The sequence below is a fragment of the Cavia porcellus genome, unplaced genomic scaffold (assembly GCF_034190915.1).
Source record: "Cavia porcellus strain 051 isolate PalLab524CR breed Dunkin Hartley unplaced genomic scaffold, mCavPor4.1 scaffold_8, whole genome shotgun sequence".
In the NCBI taxonomy this organism is placed as follows: domain Eukaryota; kingdom Metazoa; phylum Chordata; class Mammalia; order Rodentia; family Caviidae; genus Cavia; species Cavia porcellus.
In genome coordinates this window covers 24,567,879-24,587,829 of record NW_026947491.1, presented here as the reverse complement: position 1 = coordinate 24,587,829, position 19,951 = coordinate 24,567,879, and the positions used below count along the sequence as shown (strand labels likewise).

Here is a 19,951-nt window from a genome sequence, read left to right as displayed (position 1 = left end):
AATACTAACATGGCCTTACATGGCATTTATGAATTCTAAATCATCCTAAAGTATGCATTCAAATATGTGTGTGTGTGTGTGTGTGTGTGTGTATGCTGTGGGATCCAGGCCCTCATCTAGATTTTCTAGGTCTTTAATGTTGTGGACAGATTGTATATGTGTGTATATGAACGCTTTAGCAAATATTCTAATTTTAGATGTCTGTGGCTAATAAACCACTCAAAATCAGAACAGTAAGTTGAAACAGACATGTGTTATAGAAAACAGACCATCTGCATATTAACCACGAAAAATAAGCCAAATGTCAATCTGTTTTGAAAATAGACTAATTCAGTTAGAAATAGCATGCATCAGGATGCTAAATAGACATAAAATGAAAAAAGAAAAATATTTTTAAAATAATGAATAAGTCTCAGTTTTTTAGATAATCAACGCTCTTTTGCAACAGAAGACTGATAATGCTATAGTCACCTCTAAAAGCTGCAGAATTATTGGTAAATTTGTAAAGGAAAATAAAGCCTTGTTTGATATTTAATCAAAATATAAGGGACTTTCTTAGCCCTCAATTTTTTTTTTTTACTTCAAAGGTAAAAAAAGAATAAAAACAACACAAAATTTAAAAACAAGATGGTAGGAGAGTAACAATGGTTAATACATTGCATATTCCTATCTTTAAAGTAGCTGCTCATATTACAAGATGCAAGCATGAGAAAATGATCAAATAGTATAAGCACAAATTTTTTTCAACGAATACAAATTATTAGTATAACTATCTTAACTATCTTGTATATGCATATACATATTTATAATTATTTTTTTTCTCTTCTTTTCTCCTTTCTTCCATCCCAGTTTCTATTTCTTTTTGAACAGTGTCTTCTAATTTCCAAATATCTATTGTACATTTTGGATCTTATTTACTATTTCAGATTCTCACACTATGGAGACAATATATTTACACATGCAAGTATAGTTTACTTCACCTATGAGTATGTTCTTAAGTTGCATCCATTTACCTATAAAAGCATCACTTTCTGGCTCTGGTGGGGAAGATGCATGCTGTTTATCTCCAGGAGAACCTTGTCACACTGGCTTCCTGACATGTACTCAACTGTTCTCATTGTTCGGGGAGCTTGGGACCTCGTCTCTGAGGATGGCTGTGGTACTTTTAGGGGAGCTTTGGTTCTTATTTTGAGCATTGCTTCTTGGCTCCAGTGTAGGACCCTCAATCTACTGATACAGATCCTTCACCCTGCTGGCAAAGACTTTCTAGCTTCCATCGCTGACCTTTGGGCCTTCCTAGTACAGATCCTTAAAACAGACTTGCATGAGTTGTTGTATGGGCTCTAGGCCTCCAGTTGGACTTGTGGGAGGCACTGTCATGGGCTCTAGGTCTTCAGCTGGACTCATGCAGGACATTGATGTGGGATCCAGGCCCTCATCTAGATTTTCTAAGTCTTTAATGTTGTGGAAAGATTTCCTGCACTTTCTTGTACTTAACTCTGGGTGACCGTCATAAAATAATATAAATTCTGTGGTCTATATGTAATTGTTCTCCTTGCAACCCCTGATTACAACAATATCACATCTTTTTCACTCATTCTTTGGTTGATGGGCATTTGGGTTTCCAAGGTCTAGCTATTACAAACCATGCTTCTATAAATATGGTGCACATATATCACCATGGTATGATGTTCTGAATTCTGGGATGATACCCAGAAGGAGAATAGCTGGGTAGAATAGAACCTGTAATTCTACATTTTAAGCAATCTCCACTCTGATTTCCACAATGGTTGCATCAGTCTATTACACTCCCACCAACAGTGGAGAAGGGATCCATTTTCCACACAACCCAAACATCATTGGTTATTGGTTGATTTTTTTTATCATGGCCATTCTTTCTGGAATGAGATGGAATCTCAGTGCTGTTTTCAGTTGTATCTCTCAAACAAACAATGCTATTAAACATTTTTTCATATATTTATTTGTTGTTTGTATTTCTTCATCTGAGAAGTACATCTTCATCTTAAATGCTCATTTTTGAATTAGGTCTTTGAATTTTGGGGTGTCTGTTTTCCAGTTCTTTATATGTTGTAGATATAAGTCCTTTGATTAAGGGATAGTTGGCTGACATATATTCCCATTTTGTAGGTTGCCTTGATACTACATTGGTGATTACTTTTAATGTGCAAAAGCTTTTTAATGAGATCCCAGTCACTGATTCTTTCAAGTATTTCTGTGAGTTTTGTTCATGAACTCTCTGCCTATACCTGTCTTCAAGATTTTTAACTACTTTGTCTTTCAGCAGATTTAGTGTTTCTGTTTTAGTATTTAGAACCTTGATCAATTTTTACTTTAGCAGCATGGTGACAGATATGGGTGTGGTATTAAGTCTTTGGCATGTTGGACAGCCAATTTTTTCAGCACCATTTATTATAGAGGCTATCTCTGTTCAAGTGAAGATGTGTGGCCCATTTCACAATGATAAGTGTGTTTGTAGTTGTGTCTGCATCTTATACTCTGTTCCACTGATCTTTAGGTCTTTTTTTTTTTGCCAGTACCATGCTGATTATATCACAGTAACTTTATAGTACAATTTCAAGTCAGGGGTTGTAATGTCTCTTGCCATGTCTTCATTGCCCAGAAATGCCTTTGCTATTTTAGGTCTCTTCTGGTTCCAAATAAGTTGTAGGGATATTTTCTCTAGTTCTGTGAGGTATGCTAATGATATTTTGATTGGAAATACATTGTCTGTGTAACAATTATGGGAGCATGGCCATTTGCATAATGGTACTTTCCATGAGCAAGGATATCTTTCCAATTTTTGATATTCTGTTTGATCTCCTTTTTCAGAGTACTGTAATTTTCAATATAAAGATCCTTAACTTCCTTTGTTAGATTGATTCCTAAGTAATTCATTTTTTTGAATGCTGCTGTGAAGGATGTGGTTTCCCTAATTTCTCTGTGAATTTCTTGTTTGTATACAGGAATGCTATTGATTTTTTAAGTGATGACTTTGTTTTCAACTATACTACTGAATTTGGTTATTAAATCCAAAAGTCTTTTAGTATAGTTTTTGGAGTCCTCTGATCATGTTATATGTGGATGATGATAAGTTAACTTCTTCCTTTTCTGTCCTTATTCCTTTAATTTCTCTTTTTTTCTCTTTTCTAATTGCACTGATGAGTATTTCCACCACTGTATTGAATAGGAGTAGTGATAAAGGTGATAACATCCTTTTCTTGTTCCTGACTTTAGAGTAAATGGTTTCAGTTTTGCCCATTTAGTATAATGTTGGCTATTGGTTTGACATTGATGGCTTTTTATCAGATTGAGACAAAGACCATCTTATCTCATTTTCTATAGGGTTTTTATCATGAACGAGTGATGGACTTTGTCAAATGCGTTTTGTGAATTTCTTGAGATAATTATGTGATTTTTAATCTTTGATTCTGTCAATATGGTATATTACAATTATTGATTTGCATATGTGGAACCATCCCTGGATTCTTGGGATGAATCCCACTTGGTCACATTATATAATCTTGATGATTTGCTGCATTGCTTGCTAGTAACTCACCGAGGATTTTTCCATCTATGTTCATTAGAGATACTGGCCTGTAATTCTCTTTTTTGGTTGGGTCTTTCTCTGGCTTTGGTATAAGGGTAAGTGTGGGATGGGCAAGGAAGAAAAGCATAGATAAGTAGGTCAAGAAAAATCATCATTGATGCTACAGACTACAAAGGAAATGAAAAGAAATGAAAAGTTAAGAGCAAAGGATAAATTTTTCAGAGTGTAGTCAAAAAGATTTCCTGAAGATATCTATCTAACTGCTATTGATGTGAGGAAAAATATAGCCAGATATCAACACTGGAGGAGAGAGTGTTTCTCCATCAAAGGACAAAACAAAAGTCCTAAAACAAGAATGAGGGACTCGGGGAACATGGTGGACAGATAGCAGCAGCTACGGAGGCTCTCTAAAAGACCCAGCTTAGGAATCAGGAATGGTGCGGAGTAAGGAATCATAAGCAAGAGGAGATATGCCCTGCTGACCCAAGAACGAACTGGGCTGAGAGAAACCCACTGGGAATGCAATCCTGGTGCTATAACAGTAACAGAAAAGTCTCAGTGTGGAAGCCCGCGCCATTGGAAGCCCTGATTTGGGTTTCCCGCAGCCGCTGCTGCATCTACATTGTCTCGGAAGGGAGAGAGATGCGTGAAAGCTCTGAGAACAGGAATTGGTGAACGGAGTTGAAAGGAGGACAGGTGGGGAGCTGTGCATTGACCTTCGGTGAGTGAGAGAAACGGGGACTCTTCCATGGTCTAGGAGACCACAACAGAGGACATTCTGGGACCGGGCAGACTTGCGGGAACAGGGCGCTGCAGTGACTTCAGTCATGTATCCCCCTCTCAAGCAGGATTGGTTAGCAGTACCTAGCCTACGTGACACTGCTGGCTGAGAGCCAGTAGGCTACCACAACCCAGGTCCCAGAGCCTGAAGGTAGACTGACCTGGAGGGGCGGGCACCGCATAGGCTGCCTGTTCTGCAACTTCCTCGTGCACTGCGGTGGGCGGGAACACCTAGCCGGCGCAATTCAATCAGACTGTGGCCAACAGGGAAGGAAGCTGGGCCTGCTACATATGCTTGCATATATAAGGAACAAAGAATATGGGAAAAGGCAGCAACAAGAAAGGCTCCTTGGCCCCCAGTCCTGAGAAAGAGGCAATAGCAGACACAGCACCAATAGATATAAAGCGCTATCTACAGAGCCTCATAGACAAGTTCAGGAATGAAGTTATTAATGACCTGAAGCTAGACATAAGCAGAATAGTTAGAGAAATGCTAAGTACCACCCAAGAAAAATCAGGTGGCGGAATGGAAGAACAGAAAAAGAGGGGAGAATTGTTTAATGGAGAAAACAGAGAACACGTAGAATATGTGAAGCAGGTTCAAAGAGATTATCAGGAAACTAAAAACTCTATCAAAAACTGGCATAACAGCTTGAAAGAAACTATAGGACAGATTATCTGAACTAGAGGTCAGATTTGTAATATGGGAGCATGAAATGAAAAACTTCTTAAAAATAACAAAGAAACAAACAGCAATAATACAAAGGCTAGAAGATGATAAGAGGATCTATAACTTAAGAATTAAGAACATAAAAGAAGAAGTAGGGAAACAAATGAACTACAAAAGCTACTCACAGAAATAATCCAGGAGAATTTTCCTAATTTAGCAAAAGGTAAAGATACTCAGTTGTATGAAGCATACAGGACCCCAGCCACCTACAACCCAAACAGAGCAACACCCAGGCATATAATAATTAAAATTCCAGAAATCCAATACAAGAACAGAATATTAAAAGCTGTAAGAGACAAGAAACAGATCACTTACAAGGGAACACCCATCAGAATTACAGCAGACTTCTCCGCACAAACCATCAAATCACGAAAAGTGTGGGGGGGAAATAATTCAAGCTTTGAAAGATAATAATCTCCAGCCAAGATTGATATATCCCGCACAACTATCCTGGAAACTGATGGAAAAACAAGGTGCTTGCAGGATAAAGAGGAACTAGGGGTACATGCAACCACCAATCCAACTCTACAGAGAATACTGCAGGATATTCTAAAAAAGAAAAATACGAAGAATCCAGAAATAGTGGCAGAGAGGCCACAATGAATGGACCAGAAAACAAAATGAAGAAGACAAACTGACAACTAATGACAGAAAAATAGCTCAACAGAAAGGTGGCAGAGAAGATTGGATGATAGGAACAGCTATTTTGGAGAAAATCACGTCTTAATAGGTAATACTGATTTAGTATCATTTTGTTTTGAAGTCTCATAAAGCTTTTGTTCTTCTGTCTCCATTGGTCTAAACAGGTTGTATCTTGTTAGATTTTATTATATGAAAGTATAAGCAAAAACTTTTATAGACAAGGAGATTATACAGAAACCATAGTTCATTATCTGTTAGTTGATTCTAAATACCCTGTAATACTGTCATTCTCTTAAATGGTTTTACATTGTTTTGATATATTTGATGCTACAGTATACGAAGTTATACAGAAAGATTTCAAGGAAAGAGACAATATGGTAACTACTTTTATGTCAGGATTATCTTGTGGTGAAATACTATTTTGCTTAAATGGTTATGTTTTGATCTGTGCTGTTCTGCTGTTATGCCCTCTTTTATCTCAATCTCCATTTTATTTACTTTTTTATTTTTATCCTTTCAATTAAGGGAAAAATAAATAAAAAATAGCAGGATATATTATGGTAACCCACTTTGACTTTCCATTATCTTGATTTAAAGCCCTGTATTGCTCTCACCATCTTGTTTTGACTGATGTTCCTCTATTCTGTTTTGCTTGATAGTACTAGGTTCGAAAGTTTAGGCAACAGGTGTCAAGATAGTTGGATTCATTATGACGCCCATTCTGGTTGACTATTATCTACTTTTGAAGACCTATAATGTCTCCAATGTTTTGGTTTTGTTGGTTTCGTTCTTTACTGTTTTGTTCAATTTTATTATAAATGATGATATAGGCAATTCTATTAGAGATAGCAGGAGTCATTATGGTAACCATTGTTGATCACCTTGTATTATGCTTTTACATTATCTATTATGTCCACCCTTTTGATTTGACAGACTCTGTTCTGTTATGTCACATTTGGTTCTACTCTCTTCCAAAAAAGTAATAAGAACTGTGGGAGCAACAAAACCCAAAATGTGTAATTGTCATTGTACAAAGGGAAGAAAAGAAAGTGCTCTAAACGATATAACTGCATGTATATTTAAGTGTATAAGATAAATAATGATATTACTGAGTTTTGTTGGATCATTGAACAGAATTGTTTGCAGTCTCACTGTTGGAATGTCCACTTTATAAGCTTTAATTTTGTAACTTGAACAATTATTTCTAAGATGACAATATGTAATCCATTAACTAGTGATTTCCTACTGTTTATTTTTTTCTGTAAATCTGTATAACTTGTACCCTTTCTCTGCTTTTTTTTTCTTTTTCTCCTTAAATAAAATTAAAAAAAACAAGAATGAAATTCATAGAGGGTAAGGCACTAAATAAAAGGCCAACATATATCATATGAACCGGGGAATATCACCACAACAGTCACAATAGGCTTCCTGTTATTTCTTAGACAAACCAAATTCCTCATCACAGGATCCTATAATCATGCTCGACTCTGTATCTGAAAAATGAATTGAAGTATGGAAAACTAGGTTGAGTTACAAGGTCATGTAGGACTATAAAAAAGTAGTTTCTTATAATTGCTACAAGATATCATTAAAATGCTGTGAGCAAGGAAGTTTCTATAATCTGACTGTACTAGTTAGCTGGGACCAAATAATTTATAATATTCAGAGGAGAAGGGTTTATTTCTATGGTTTTAGAGGTATCAAATAAGGCAGAAATGTCATGGTGGAAGGATGTGCCTGAGGAAAGTTGCACAGCTCCTGACAGGTTAGAAGCAGACATGAGAACAACACCTGAGAGGAGAATATAAAGGACTAGCATAGCATGCATTGCAGGACTCCATGACTCATCCAGACACCTGAGAGGGCCTAACTGACCCCAGAGACATAAGAGTGTGCATGATCAACTCTAGAGAGATACCAGAGCACTTTACTAACCCTTGGATGGCCCTGGAGCCAGTCCAGTTGGCAGTTCAGCCTGTTACACTGGCATATTTTTAAAAGGCTCCAAGCAAGACTCAAGATTAAAAAAAAAAAATAAAACAAAACAAAAACATTTAAAAAATCACCAAAACTTTCTCCACCAATAGGCAATTTATAGGAAGGAATTGTAGCACTGATTTTTAAAATCTGCTTTACATAAATTTGGAAATTACACTCAATGAATCATGCACAGATTTTTTTTAATGCTATAAAGAGTAATGTAGTAATCCTCAGTGAGAAGGAAAACTTTACACCTTAGAAGAACTAGCTGAAATTTTTCTATGTCTTTATAAAAGTACAATGTAAAAAGGGACAAAGTAATATAATTCTGTGGAGCAAAGAGTTCAATCTGCATTTAAGGCTTTTATTTACTCAGCTCTAACTCCAGACTCACAGTCAATCTTGTGACCTACTACTTCCCAGCCTGGCATCTTTTGGGCAGTATCCAGAGCCATGGGCACAGCCTTGCGGAAAACAAGTATGCGTGCTTCCTAGGAGTCAATACTGTCTGAGGAGTAATGGCAATAGACTTGGTTGTGTGTCTCCTAGAAATCAGTAAAGAAAATAGTACCTAAAATTTTGGGGAAATTGGATTAACCAACCAGTAAACAAAATTCTCCATTTCTGTTTGATTTACAAAAGGAAACAAAAAAACAGCAAGGTCATGGAGAAGCTGCTGAAAATCTATCATCACATATCTCCAGCATTTGGAATTGCAGTGATCCTCATGTATTTGAGTAACAGTATTTTAACTATACAATTCAAAAGGAAAAATGTTAATTTATCAGTGTGGATCTAAACATAGAAATTCAGTATTGTCTTGCCATGCTATAAAGTGCTTTGAAGACTGTGAAGCACACACAGTCTTTCTTCCTTTGGATAAGAAAATCTTCAGGATAGAGGGAATCATTCCTGTTGGCCTTGTTGTTAAGGGATTCTAGTAACAGAAAAGTCATTACCTCAAACACCACAAAAGGCTTCCAGTGAAAATTTCTTTTGTTCAATGGATAATACATTAAAATTAAGAAGTTTCTAAAATTAAGTACAGCATAGAAACTTTGCATGTCTGTCTTCCAGATACTTCAACCTTCTGAAAAGCTGCCACATGGACTGGCCTCTCCTTCAGATGCCACAGCACTGCTCCTTGTGATCTGAATCAGAGCTACAATTTCAGTTTAAAAGAAAAAGAATTCTGACTAGAATACCCTTTTCATAATCTTATGCATCATTAAATCGAACACCTGGGTATTTTACTCTGAAGGTCTATGCTTTTCATTTTAGATACTAAAACGTGACAGAACAAAGAAAGAAAGACAGCTAGACGTCAGAAATGTTTGGCTTAAGTATTAAGCACATATAAACTTTCCAAGGAGGTATTATATTTTGTTAGAACCAAATATCAAGCTTTGAGTGACCTGGCTTTTATTTAAAATTCCTCTTCTGTTTATATATTTGGAACAAGCTACTATGATTTTTAGTGTCTCAGATTCCTCACCAAATAAGTGTGGAGAATTCGTTTCTTTCCTACCAATGATGAAAGAATTCTGTCAAACTATGACAGTTAATTTGAGTCTTTACATTACTGATGACACATTGAAATACAAAGTTCTATTTGCTGACTTTTGAGACTTAGGATTTCTCATTCTTTATGATACATGGAATTCATGCTTTGTGAATTCAAGATGGTGTTCATGATTGTTTTTTCAGTTACTAGATTAAAACCATTAAAATAAACAGTTTCCTTCTAATTAATGCAGATCCATTCATTAAATATAGGTGGTCAAGCAGTAGCAAAGAATTTTTCCCTAACACTGAAAAGCCATACGTATTAACAGAGACAGGTAGGACTTAATTCAATTTTATGAAACACTAAACACACTATTTTTGCATTTATTCCTTCATTTATTCACAATGAAAAAGGTTTATGCACTTGGATGATAAAATTGTAAGATAGATCTCTAGGTTTTCTTCCAGTTATAAGTTATCACTTGTACAGCATAGTAGAGACAGCATTAAGAGTGATACCAAAAATACTTCAAATTCATTGATTTGGGTACCAAAGAGTCACAGAAAATCCATACCCAGAAGTGGATGTCAGAGGTGCCCTATAGGGCCAACCTTCTTACATATTTAGCTTCATGGGGGTTAAGAAGAAACCACCAATAAAGGGACAGTTATCAAACGAGTGAACTGTCACTGTCCAGCACTGAAGTAGTTCACCATTATACAATGGCATAAAGTAAGATTGCTGACTTCATCCTACCCCAGACTGGGTTTTACAATGGACTAATTACCAAAAAATTATTTTCAGAGGCTACATAGATTTCTTGTTAAGATACTAACACAGGTGCTTTATCTAAAATAGACTAAATCAAACTCAAGTGGATTATTCTTCAAAGAGAATTCCTTTCTTATGCTATAAACAAACTTGACAATCCATTTACTATGAATGAGGATGTGGCGACTCTAAGCACATTATCCCACATTTAGCATGATAATTTAGGGGGAAAGGAGATTGACACTCAGAGAATGTTGAGAGCAAAATTTATGTTATATACATTTTCATAGCATTTGAATTTTGTGTGGCATATATATGCCACCATGTCAACATAAAGATAGTTTAATTGGCATCTGTACCTTATATTACTTAATAATTTATCCTGCTAAAATTAATATTCTAACATACTGAGAATATATAGATCTTATTACTCAGAATGTGGAGATTAAAATCAATTCAGTAATCTATTTTCACACTGAGTTACTAATTAGAATCCCATTGTTGACTGTGATATCTCTACTTTCCTTTCACAGAGTCTGTGTTTTACAGTTCAGAATAAATAATAAATTGAGCCATGGTTGTAACTCCTATCTTGCTGTTTCCCTAAAGCCTCATGTGCTCCTAGATGGTGCTCTGTGGAGATGACTGAATCGTGAGTGTGAGATACTGGATCAGTCCACAGACTAGTTTAGCACAGTTCTGCATGTGGATGATAGATTTACTGCAGACAGAAGCTCCATGCTAGGAGGGAGCGGAAGCACCATCAAAAGGTCTGTATTCTGGGTGGAATAAAAAGGGAAAGAAGGCAGAAAGGCTCACTGCTTCCTGCCTGTCATGCCAAGAGCTGTTTCTTCTCTGCAGTGTCCCTCTGCCATGTACACTGCGTTCCAGTGAGCAGACTATGAACTGAAACCTCAACAGCCTGTGAGCTGAAATAAATCTTTCCTCCTTTAATTTTTAGGTGTTGAGTATTTTGTCCTAACGATAAGTAACTAATATTACCACTGATTATAACTCTTCAAATGGGCGGGAAATTTAAGAACATATACTTAGGGGCCATCATCTTTAAACATATTTATTCATGCATACCCTCACTAGAAACCAGAAATTTTACTGAGCAAAACAAGGTTGACTATACTTTATTTTCTCTTCTGCTTATAGCTAGTGTGTATGGCCTATCACTAACTGGAATATTATTGGCCAATAAATAAGTAAATCTATAACATAAATCAATGTTTTTCTCTAGTCTAAATAAGTTAAGTAAAATTCAAAGTAGCTAAATATACAGATAACAATCTGTAATTCAGTTGAAAAAATTGAAAAGTTTAAGGGCTGTACAGTCGATATATTACACTGATTAGAATAGATACAAAATGTATTCTTTACAGACAACTAAGTAATTATTCTGCCAACATGATTATTAGAGATAGAAGCCTTGCTGAATAAGCTGAAATCACATGAAGAGTCAAATCAACTTTCAACCCCACAGGAACACGTCTAGCCTCAAGTAAGTAAATGAGAAAAGACTATTAGTTATGGATGTAATGATCTAAAAAGACAGTAATAATAAAGTAGCCTAAATTTTATTATAATAAGAATTCTGTAATCAATCAACATCTGGGTTAAAGGAGACCTATAATGACAAAATGCTCAATTTTGTGTCAGTCACAAATAGTAATCTAAAAAAGGAACCTACAATATTTGAAGTACATTTAAAATACTAAGATAAAAAATTACTAAGGAAAAATATGTGTTCTTGTCTCATGAAACAACTAATAAACTTTTATTTATTTAAAGTTTCTTCTTTGGAATTTTTTAAAGAGCTGCTTCACAGAAAACACTGAAAGCTGTATTCTCAAAACCAAATGAAGTCTTTCCCTCCCTAACTTTGACCAGCAGGCTCATTATGCAGTAACAGAAAGGCAAACCTTAAATCTATTATAGAACAAATTTTTTTGCAAAGCTTCCAGGGCCTTTTGGTTTTGGCCTTGATAGAAAACCCACAAGAATAGCTCTGCATGCAAAACTTTGGCCTAACCAGGAGACTCACAGGCACACAAAAACTAGTATCAACTACACAACCTTTCTCAGTCCTGCACTGGGGCAAAGTCTGGTGGGAGGCATAAGAAAGAACAAGCCAAGTCACGAATTCCAAACCAGTCGTATCTAGTATGCTGGTAGGCCAAACTTCATTGGCAACAGGAAACATCTTTAGTTGTCCAGGAAAAATTTGATCACACGGTAAAAGTTGGTATTTATGAGAATCCTTGTTCCATCAAATAACTGAAACTAAATTTTTATACCTTTGGGTTAACGAAATGGTAGAAATCAAAGAAACATAGTTAGGTCTCACATATTTTGTGTTTTTTACTTTTCCCATCTTCCAACACTTAGCAGTATCTAATTAAGGGAAACTATCCAAAGAAGAGAAAACAAAGTTGTTTCTTTCTCCTTGGAAAAGATCTTTATATAATACAAGTAATTCTACACCCTGGGAAACTTTGTTCTCCTAACTGTACTATGGTCTCCTGTATAAAACAGTACAAAACAATTCAAGAGTTAAAATGCTAGCAAGTCAGTGCTTTTGAAAACTGGAATACAGAAATCACATGATACTCTACTTTGGCATGCTGTAACATTTACTACACTGCTAAATTTCAAAGCAAACTTTAACAAAATGAACTTAAGGCATATTTAATCATTTTAGCAAAAGTATAAAACATCAACAATCTCAGTAAAACAAGTTAACACAGGATATTCATGTAATAAGAATTTAAGTCAAGATGACTGTAGAGCAACTTTACAGCCATTTTGCATCAAACTTCCCTACAAGTAGCAGAAATTTCGTGTGCCTGAGAATTAAAAACCTCACTGTATCTGATGCCATGTCATAATATTAAAGAGAAAAAGTATCACAAGATTCTCTTAAGAGAATATGCTAAAACATTAGGAACAATCTGCTCACCCTTTACTGTGCATTTGAAGGAGAATTATGAATTTTAAATAAAGCCTGCTAAAGACATCTGTGAAGACCAGGCAGACATGTCCGTGCCTGGACAAGGCTGATAACAGGACAAGACATTTCTTCTTTTGTGTACACTTGTCTAACTGATGACCTTGCAATATAACAAAATGTAACAGGACATTTCTTCCTCTGTATAACCAATGCTTTGTGTAACTGGTGCCTTATGATTTAACCTGAAATGTTTAAACTCCCCTAGCAACCCAAAGATGTCTCTGAACCTTCCAGTCATAATGCACTGAATCTGCCTTTGTACCTCCTGTTTACCTTACCCATAAGAGCCCGAGAACCCCACTGCGCAGGGCTGACTCTTAGGGGAGAAATTGCAGTCAAGCCCACCAGTGTAATGCACTGCCTCCTAAACTTCTGCAGTGCCCTTTCTTCCCATGTCTAAGTAGTCAAGTACGTACAAGCCCTGAACATGTGCAACCACATAGTGGCTTTTGGATTCTAGATTATAATACACAGAAGTGAAGATTCCAATTCAAGTCAAGAGTTAGAAACAAAGACGGCAAAAGAAAAATGGTGCCAGTATGTGTAATTGTGATGAAGGAATCTTAAAACATGTAGCTATTCATGAGTTTTTTAAATGCATCCTGTCTGGGCAGCTGTGTGCAAACAAAACAAGGAGAAAATAACATTTGAGAAGAAAGCATAAAAAATTTTCTTTATTTCATGGTGAAAATAGTGACCAGTAACAATTTTTCACATGACCAAAACATGACACAGTAAATGTTTCACTTAACAATCCACAAATTGGCAAAGAAATGTAGAACATACCTTTAAATCATTATTATTAGAAATGAAGAGCATTCTCTTCTATGAGTTCTTTTGAGGAGAACAGTATTGGGGATTAAACTCAGAGCCTCTGCACACAGCTATAATCCCCAAGCTCTACTTTTCTAAATTTCAAGACAGGTTCTCATTAAGTCACAAAGTTGCCCAGGCTTGAAGTTGAGATCCTCCTGCCTCAGCCTCACATACAAGACATATACATGCTACCACACCCAGCTTCGCTGTTTGCATTTTCAGGCTATTTTTCTAACTACCATATTTTACTAGTGTGCCAACTATGGCAACATTCAATGATTAACATTTCCTCTATCTAGCATGGCCTGAAAATTATGTAACTTTAATTCCAAAAATAAACAAAGTGACCAGAGCCAAAAGTAACCTATACAGTATGAAATAAAAATTTGCAAATGAGACTTTTTAAAACTGATCTATTTTTAAGAAAATGCCATTTTAAAAAAACAAAGAGGAAGGAATAGGCAGTTGCTGTCATAGCACTGAAAAAGAAGATTCTGTATACAGTAGCCAAACAAACATGTTAGCCACAGCAAATGTTCATGTCTTGTGTTGAATTAAATTTTTAGTGAACTGAGCTCTGAGATAAAATAAAAACAACATGTTGAATATACTTTCTTGAGTGCTTTCCACTCACTGTTACATCATGTTAGCAAAGTTCTGACTTTGAATTTTAACACACTGAGTCAACTAAGTGTTTCCCTTGGAAAATTCTTCCCCAAAGTTGCTTAAGGCAAAAAGAAAAATTGTTTTGGATAGTTAGTTAGCATTTAAAATAAGTCAAGTATTTATATAGACTATATTAAATCTATCTATCTATATGTCTTCATACACATACTTTTGGAAAGAAAATAAGGATTTGTGCAAGTGGATATATTCTTTTTAAAGAGTGAAGGCATCTTACTCTCTACATAATTTCTGTTTTAACAAATATCCCTGTATCTTTTCCACATGTTCCTGTGGGGTAGCAAAATAATTTCTCAAACTTTAAAAGTTTTAGACACCAAGACTCTTTCCACATCTATGGACTTGAATTTCCAAGAAGTAACTTGTCTTGGAATGCATGTCTTTTAAAATTAATACAAACTTTTAATTTATTTATTTATTTTTGTTCTTTTTAGAGACAGGGTCTCACTAAGCAATTCAGGCTGGCCTTGAGCTTACTTTGTAACGCAGGCTGGTCTCCAACTCTGAATGGTCCTCCTGCCTCAGTCTCCTGAGTGCTGAGATTACAGGCACATAGCACCACACCCAGCTCAAATAATTTATTGTGTGCAATAAAAGTTGAGAACTACAAGGTAAATGTACCCTGGTCAATAACCTGCTGAATATACCTTCAGAGAAAAAAAAAAAAAAATGAAAGCATCACACTAATATAACTTAACATTTAAAAAAAGACACTCTACATCAAAGATAGTAATCTTTGATGCAAAAAACTGCAGAGATTCATCATGAAGTCCAAGCCAGTGTACATATCAGAAAATGACAATCTCAAGATAAGCCCTCAAACAAATAAAGGAAAATTAAGGTACTTGTAGTAAATAACATTAGATATGACATGTTCTATGGAAAGCTTTCTAAGGTATAACTGAATTAATCAGGATGTTGTCAATTATCAGAGTAATAGATTTTTTAAGTCACGACACAAATAAAAATGATGACTTTTTCATCACTCTGCAGTGAGCTATTGATTTTCTAAGTGAATAAACGAATATAGGCTTTTAAACCAGAGCTGTCTCCTAAAGTGAGTATTTCTAAAATGGCTAAGAAGAACTAGTGTACTATTTTGAGAAGAAAACTAATAATAACCAACCAACCACTATATAATAAAAACACCATCTATGATACATAATCAATATGCTAAATAAAATAACTAGTGGTAGCTAATATGTGTTAAGGGCTTACTTACTAGCTGTACACCATACTTTTCTACTGGACGTCCATGACACCTCTGAACAAAATAGCTTCCATGGCTTATTCCCTTATTTACTGATGATGAAACTAAAAGTTGTATTTTTCAAAAGTTTCCCAAGGTTGTAATGTCAGTAAGCACCAGAGGTGGGCTCTGATCCAGGTTTAACTTTCAACACCCAGGCTGTTAGTCAATTAGCAGATCCAAAGTACAAATTCTGGCAGACATGCAACATACTTTTAGGTAATCACAAATGAGGGCATATAAATTACTACACAGAGTTGCTAAGGCAGACTAAATAAGAATATTAGGCCTAATAACACAGAAGAACTTGCAACCTTAAAACTGCTGGAACATAGGGTCAGATTACAGACCACTATGGGCAGCTTCTACAGTTCAGTACACGTCTTAGGTTGTGTGCACAGCTAGTTACTACTAAAAAGAAATTTCAGCTTGATGAGGTCAGCCAATTTCTTAAACATAGCAATAATGCCAAATAAATCAGAATTTTCAATTCTTCATGAAAAGTATAACCCATTAACACGGCTTATTTTTACTTTAAAGTCAGAAACTGTTGTTACCAGGTACATGACATGTATATGAAAAGGTGTTGGAACACAGATTTTTAAAATCTGTTTAAAGTTAAAAACAGTCCCATATGAAGGTTTAAATTAATACTTGAAGTCATGGTAATTTGCTGCAACGAAATTCTAAAACATATCTAAAATTCACAAAATGTACGTTCTCAGAAGTTATTCACACAAAACAAATGGTCCCATGTCAAAAATAAGCAAACACACAAAAAAACAAGGGAAAGGAATACCAAAACACCCAAGGGTGGAGGTATCATAGGTTAAGATGTACCAACTCTCAACTCTCAGTGCAGCGAGGAAAAGAATGTCAAGATTCCCAAATCTGTATTGAACACAGAATAATTACTTTTGAAAGGAAGAACAGATGTAACAGAATTATTATTTTAATTTAGGATTAGAAGAAGAATGGGGGAGATGAGAGTTCTAGTAACATTAGGACTTTGAAGAAATTATCCCAGAGAAACATTTTCTTAGTAGGTTAAATTAGAAAAGCCATTCAAAGTCTCTGGAGGTTGACCAAAGGGCTTATACTATACTTTACTGAACAAAATGCATAGAAATTTGACAGACCACTGTGAGACTATGGCTCTCAAGATAGAGATGTGGACTATCCACCCACTGTCCAGCAGGTTCTCAGTAGGCAATGGGCATTTTCCCTCCCCAAACACTAGTACAGAAGAGCTACTCCTGGTGGCTTTAGCAGCTGATGAACATTAATGTAGCCTCTTCTCCTCAGCTTTATGTCTCACAAGTTCTATACACGTAGTGGAAGTATCCACTCATTCTGCAATGTCCAATTTCTGCTAGGTAGGAAGAATTAGGATGTGACAGCTAATAAAAAAAGACATGAAGAGTTCTCTTCCTTCAGAGATCTGTATAAACGAGAGACCTGCTAGATTAGCCTCTGCAGTTATTTGCCAGCTCCCATGTATCCCAGCTTCTTGAAGGAGTAAACCTCTTCTAGGGTGACTTACCAGATACAGAAGCTATAATATCCTGTCCTACAATATCTGGATTATAATAGGCAATGATGAGAGCCAACTGGCAAATGCAGTACCTGTCCTTTTCCCTACAACAATAACTGAAGCTTCAAAGTGAAAACTCCATGATGAAACCAAGATGAGCAAATTAACCATCTTAGTCTTCAAGTACCCCTGTACGGTACAGAAATTAGCAACACTACCCATTCTCCACAAAGTAGTAACAACAGACCTGGAAATAGAAGACTGTGTCCCACAGACAAGGAAGCAGAAGGCAATGGAAACTGTCTGCAACGGGACCCAGATGTTAGACTTACAGACTAAGAAGTCAAAGCACTGATTGTACAACACTAAAAGAAATATGCAAATTCTTCAGGAATAAAGTATGATGATAAGTTCTCATAATTGATTAAAAACAAATTATAGCAAAGAACTAAAAAGGAATTTGGAACCAAAGTAAAATTTAAAACAATGAAAAAACTTCACAGAAGGACATAAGTATTCAATTTGAGCTACAACAAAAAATATTATAAAGTTGAACTAATAGTGACAAAATTGTGCAATCAGAACAACACAAGGAAGCTGAGTAATCAAAAAAAATGAGCATAGTCACAGAAAAATATTAAGTCCATATCAAGCAGACCATCATGCACATATAAAAAATAAGGCAATGAAATGAGGGAAAAGAGAAGAAAATTTATGAAAAAAGGGTAAAGCAGCCCTATAACTTCAAAAAGAATTAAATTAAAAAGAATTTGACTCCAGATACAAGAGTCAAAAATTGAAAAAGAGACAATTTGACAACAGTGTAAAAATTATTGAGCACAAAAACCTCAGAAAGATTAACAGCTTACTTATTGGAAAAAAGGAGGGACTGAGGGTAGTAAGATGATACTCAAACTCCTAAAACATGACCAACAGAGATGGCTAGCTGTCCACAACAAAGCTTCCTTCTACGTAAACTATCTTTCAAGAACAAATTTTCCACATACACTCATTGCTAAGGGTAACAATTTAAAATACTCTAACATTAAACAAGGTTCTTTAGACTCACGCAAGCACCTCCAGACAGCTCCACATGTAAAGACCAAGCATACTTTCAGTAAAGTTCATTCTAAAATGACCTAATGATGGGGTTTTTTCTCCTTTCTTTACTTCATAGATTTAAAAAGCTATTACATGAAACAACATATACATGTAAAATTATAATTTGTACATCTGACAGACTTTATATGGACAAACATAAATCCAAGCAGCAACAAAAGTTAATAACTGAAAAATTAAAATACATAATAAGATATCCTTTTGGGGAGAGTACTAGAAATTGAACTCAGGGCCTGTGTGTGCCAGGCAGGCGCTGCACCACTGAGTTATAACCCCAGCCCCCAAAACATCTATTATAGGTTAAAATTTATTTTAAAAAATCTAATCCAACAATTAGATATAAAAATGTAAAACATCTAACTAGCCAAATACCAAAAAAAAATTAGAAAGTACAACTAACAGAACTAAAGAACTAAAGAAAATATAAATCATTGATACATATTTTTTAAAAACTTGACAAGGGCTGGGATATAGCTCAGTGACACTACACCTGCCTAGCAAGTGCAAGGTCCTAAGTTTGATTTCTGGAAAGAAAGAAACAGAGAGAGACAGACAGACAGACAGACAGAGAGACAGACAGAGAGAAAAGAGAGAAAGAAAGAAAGAAAGAAAGAGAGAAAGAAAGAAAGAAAGAAAGAAAGAAAGAAAGAAAGAAAGAAAGAAAGAGAAAAAGAAAAAGAAAGAAAGCAGACAAGAAATTTGGCAGAGTATCAACAGTATACAAAAGACTTAAACACCACTAAAAACCACCTACACCTGAAGATATCTATTGAATACCACAATTAACTCACCAATACTAGAACATTCATTCTTCTAAAAAGGTAAATGGAGAATGCTGTCCAGATCATAAGTTAAGCTGCAAAGCAATACTTGATAGATTAAAGTTCTCAACCACAATGCAATGAAAGCAAAAAGCAGTAACCATGAGAAATTTTAAAAAGCTCTGTGGAAATTAACACACTTCTAAATATTTAATGAGTCAGAGGTCTAAAAAACATACAAGATATGTTACATAAATGAAAATGAAAACAATAGACCAAAAATAGCAATAAAATAAATCACTGGAAGAAAATTAATAACTGTAGCTGGTATTTTAAAAGACAGGGATTCAGGGGGGCAGCCAACAAAGGCAGAGAGAACCAGTAGAGCTGCCTTCACCTGCTGGGCACTGCCAGCAGAAGGCTCCTTCCTGCAGGCACCCAGCATGGACAGAGAGAATCAGAGCTGCCCCGCCTGCCAGGCACTGCCATTGGAAGGCCCCTTCATGTAGGCAGCCAGCAGTAACAGGGACACACACTCAGGTAAGTCCTGTGAATCTACAGGCAACCACTGGAGGCTTTGATTCCTTCAGGCAGCCCAGTGGGAGTCCCAGCTTAGGCAAACAGGCTGAGAGAAGCAACCTCAGCTCTGTGCACCCCTGATCACAGGGAAGTTCCAGTGTAGCTACACAGGTCTCAGAAGCCTGCCCCACTCTCCTCTACCTCCCTGTAAATCTGGGGTCAGAGGAACCCAGGTCCCTGTCCCATTCTCGTACACTATAGTGGGGCAGCCAGTG

The 19,951-nt window shown here is 35.9% G+C and overlaps 1 protein-coding gene across 18 annotated transcripts in view; it reads right to left on the bottom strand.

The window, feature by feature from the left end:
- The window catches only part of Ccdc91 (coiled-coil domain containing 91), a 388,627-nt gene that overhangs the window by 181,208 nt on the left and 187,468 nt on the right, over positions 1-19,951 (bottom strand). The window lies entirely within an intron of this gene.